At 44.0% G+C, this 4,537-nt stretch overlaps 1 long non-coding RNA gene across 1 annotated transcript in view; it reads left to right on the top strand.

Annotated features, from left to right (window-relative positions):
* Positions 1 to 3,470, top strand: part of LOC109963513 (uncharacterized) — a 4,936-nt gene extending 1,466 nt beyond the window's left edge. Inside the window, exons 2-4 of the long non-coding RNA XR_002275414.1 lie at positions 2,122 to 2,245; positions 2,817 to 2,903; positions 3,097 to 3,470. This is a non-coding gene — a long non-coding RNA (uncharacterized LOC109963513). The remainder of the gene's footprint in view (positions 1 to 2,121; positions 2,246 to 2,816; positions 2,904 to 3,096) is intronic.
* Positions 3,471 to 4,537: the final 1,067 nt, after the last annotated feature.

Genomic DNA, 4,537 nt, shown 5'->3' with positions numbered 1-4,537 from the left:
GAGAGAAATGCAAGATGCCAAAGAAAAGGGGAACCCAGCCAATACCGTCTTCTGCTGCTGATGATTAGCATTCCGTAGGAACTGGAGGAAACAGTTAGCAGTCTGGCCCTTATCAGAGCCTGCCTGCATACCTCCCACACTGGGTCACTCAGCTGAAAAGCTCACCGTGTCTTATTACCATGTCTTCCCACTGCCTATTATCTGTTAATCCACCCACACTGGTTCATCCCAGTGTAACATGAACCATTATTAACTGCTGAAAAAAGATCGACCTAGAGGCACGTAGGAAAACCTAATCGCCCAAAAGCCTGCAGGATAGGTTTGCTCATCTAGCCTACGCCGGGTCGTCTTGCCTGACAGCAGGGCAGATGCCTACACAATGCTTATGCTTTGAACAGCAACTCCACCAGTTCACAACCTGGCCCCGGGGGAGTGGTGGTGGGACAGAAGGATAAAGAAGAGGTATTAGGGATTGACATGTAAAATATAGACTTCTGCAGATGTCAGACATAGTTAGGCACTGAGAACATCTACCAAAGAGGAGCTGCTGTAATAGAGGGATTTTACCATTTTAACCTCCAGTGTACTAGCAATTACAGATGAACTGATTGATCAGTGGAGACTGGAAGTGGCCAGTTTTCAGAGTGATCAGCCTTGACCGGTGAACGGCCGATCGCTGTGAGATTTCTGATTCTGTGACGATCAGATTTGGAGGCACAACTGTCCACATCGTGCAAACAGTGGCACCAAGCAGAAACCTCTGAGGCTCAGAAGTGAAGCAAATGTGGAAGTGTTAAAACCTGCAGTTCCTCTCTACTGAACAGCTTCAATGACTTGTTTGGCCACTTTGAAACACAGAACAACACACCAGCACAGAAGACCACCCCTCCCTTGGGCGAGCAGGCTGTGTGTCTGTCCGTAGCCAGCGTGAAGAAGACCCTCTCCAGGACCAACCCACGCTAGGCAGCTGGACCGGATAACATACCTGGTCATGTTTTAAAGGACTGTGCCGAGGAGCTCAAGGATGTCCTCATGGACATCTTTAACATCTCTCTGAGCCAAGCAGTTGTTCACACGTGTTTCAAGTCTGCCACAATAATTCCAATTCCAAAGAAGCACCACCCAACCAGTTACAATGACTATCGGCCGGAAGCAATGACTTCAGTCATTATGAAGTGCTTCAAACAGCTGGTCATGCAGAACATCAAGTCCATCCTTCCTCCCTCTCACGACCCATTTCAGTTTGCATACAGGTCAAACACATCCATAGAGGATGCCATTACTGCTGTTCTCCATCCAGCCCTCAACCACCTAAATTCAAAGAACTCTTATGTGCGAATGCTGTTCCTAGACTTCAGTTCAGCATTCAACACAATTCCCCAGCAGCTTACACAAAAACTTGGACACTTGGGACTCAAAACCTCTCTCCGCAACTGGGTGCTGGACTTTCTAACAGGAAGGCCACAAAATGTGGGGGTCAGCAGCAACATCTCCAACACCATCACGCTGAGCACAGGGGCTCTGCAGGGGTGTGCGCTCAGCCCATTTCTCTTCACACTGTTGACCCACGTTTGTGTGCCAACCTACAGCACCAACCACATTGTCAAGTTTGAGGATGACATGACTGTAGTTGGCCTCATTACCAACAATGATGAGGACAACTACAGGAGTGAGGTGTGCCAACTGGTCCAGTGGTGTAAGGACAACAACCTTTTCTTCAGTGTGGGGAAGGGTAAGTGGCCTTCAGGAGGGAACCTCTAAAGCATCCACCACTGACCATCGACAGTGCTGTAGTGGAGAGAGTGAGCAGTACCAAGTTCCTGGGGGTCCACATCTCTGAGGACCTCTACTGGACCAACAACAACACAACACTGGCCAAGAAAGCTCAAACATGCCTCTACATCCTCCGCAAACTGAGGAGAGCCAGTGCCCCACCCCCCATCATGTGCTCCTTCTACTGGGGCACCATTGAGAGTGTCATCACTGGCTGCATCACTGTGTGGTACGGAGCTCGTACTGCCTCCTGCAGAAGGACCCTGCAACGCATAGTGAAAACAGCCAGCAAGATCATTGGTGCCCGTCTGCCTTACCTTACGGACATCTATCTGTGTCTTTCAATAGGCCACAGAACGCATGGACAAGAATATGGGACTCGTACAGCTTAAATATCCTCGGGCATGTTGAGGAGGACCGACAGTGTTCAGGGCCCTGTCACTCCTACATATGGACTTCGCAAGTTGATGAGGTGAAAAACATATTTTAAAGTTGTGTTGGTTCAAGTGAGAGTACTATACTAGTACTGATAGGTTCAGGGCAGACTAATGTCTCTGCTCTTTTTTCCTGACAAACTAATTTCAAAAGTGTTTGAGCAACTTTGTTATAAGTTGTAATGAAATGTTCAAATCTAACACAATGTAATTACATACATTTCATTCTTTGTTCCAATCTGACCCATTTTTTCCACTGACAAACCTCCTAGTTTGATATATGGTGTTTTAAGACAACTGTATGGTGTGCATGTTAGTGTCTTTATTAGTGCTTTCACTCTGCAATTGTCCACAGGGTCAGAATGAACTGTAGTGCAACAGTTTCACTTACTGGATGATAATGAAGCTTTGTTGTTGTGCCTTAAACCAAAAGTGCACAGGCTGTATTGCTTTAGTAAAAACTTTGTTTTATCTGTAATGTTTATGGCAAACATTGTCATAACATAGTCATTGACCATTGCTCTCAAGTCAAACAGCAGGGAAGTAGAATTATCTTTTAAATTCACTGTGGACAAACTTGTAAGCTGATTGAGTTAACTGATGTCACAGGTTCTGATCCTCCAAATGGCCAGAAACCAGGCATCCATGGCTCTGGAATTCTTCCTTGATGCTGCAAAGAAACGTGACTCCATCCAGGTATTCAGTCTTGTTTTTGAAAACTTCTGTGCAATTAACATACTGCTATAAAACTCATGTAAACAATTCCTTAGGCTTTAAAGTAATAACCCTGCTTAATATTTGTATACTTAACACTGCACCTCTTAATTTCATTGCGTGCTTCAGTGGAGTGTCCTCCACACTTAGTTTTTCTTTGCACATTCCCCCACAGCCTGTCTTGAAGCCAAGATGACCTGGACACAACTGGGAAGACTTATTGCTGTCAACCCTCATGAAAGCCTTGTGCAGAATAAGACATTTTTCCAATGTGTGGCCCCTACAAATCGGGCTGTTTCACCATGTCCCCTTTTTAAATGGCACTGGTGCAGGTCTAGTTTTTCACTGTATCTAGTGCTACAGGGGAGCTAGGACCTGCACCAGTGCCTGTCATCTTTGATATTAAAAGCAGAACAAGAAAGTTTTACAGTCATAATAGTTTTATTGAAAACCAAAAACAAAGCCTGGAAATTGTAATTTTTTTTATTTTTTATTTTTTAAATGCTGAGGTTTTGGCTAAGATGGGAAAATACCTATCAAGGTAGAGTAACCCACATCTTCACCTTATAGCAGGGAGAAGATGTGGGTTACTCTACCTTGATGACTTCACCAGTAGGTATTTCCCATCTTGGCCAAAACCTCAGCAGCCGGTGGAGCTGGATGGAGAGCCTGCAAAAGAAAAAAAAGTTTTGTAAAGCTTTGATTTCAATAATAAATGGTCCATTTATAAACAAACCTGCCCATCTCTGTGCATGTCCTCAAGAATGCTGCTGCTGATTGTCTGACCCCCGTGACATCTGGTTAAGGAATGCCTAAGGGGAAATGGAAAAAGCTTGAGTTTAAAGCATATGCTCTATAATTTCAACCCATCATGTTTTGATAAGTTTGCTTCATTTTGAAGCAGGCACATTACTTGTACCTGGGCAGTGAACATCCTTTTAGATGCAGAATGGGCACTTCAAAGTTCCAAGTCAACTTGGACATGATCAGGGAGACCCCGATGCAGTTTTTGTAAAACCAGTCCCCTCGTTAAAATGCACATTTATACAAATGCCTATCAGACCATTTACTCTAACTATAGACTTTCTGCTTTGAATGATGAGATCTCCCCCACCTCCAACTTGTGCCTGAGAAATGTTTAGTAGTAATTGTTTGTATACCACAACTATAAAAGGTTAACTGTATCCAAGCTGTAGTTATTTAACAAGATATCATGTAAAGTCTGAAGTGAAATACTGTGTGACTGTTTCTCCACATCTGGCCTAGATTCAAACACGCTGTGTATTTTTCTGTATTAATTTCCATGATTGAAAAAAAAAGCACTGTTACTCCGTGGACTACAGTTCCATCTTCCAATAAATACAACACTGAAATACACAGTAGTAGTACTGGTTTAAACAGTTGAATTTCATACCTGTCCGTGATGCCCAACATCTGTAAAAGTCGTCCTGAATACATGATACGGATGGCGAGCATCTCTTCACTGCAACCCAGATAGCTGGCTCCAGGGGGAACTGAACCACAGACAGGCATCAACATGTAAATGTAAATCGCATATGTACAGAATTACTACAATGAGCTGACTTCATTAACAGGGATCAAAGGACAAAATGGAC

The sequence above is a fragment of the Monopterus albus genome, unplaced genomic scaffold, assembly GCF_001952655.1.
Source record: "Monopterus albus unplaced genomic scaffold, M_albus_1.0 scaffold76.1, whole genome shotgun sequence".
Lineage (NCBI taxonomy): Eukaryota > Metazoa > Chordata > Actinopteri > Synbranchiformes > Synbranchidae > Monopterus > Monopterus albus.
This window is presented reverse-complemented; position numbering and strand designations above follow the sequence as displayed.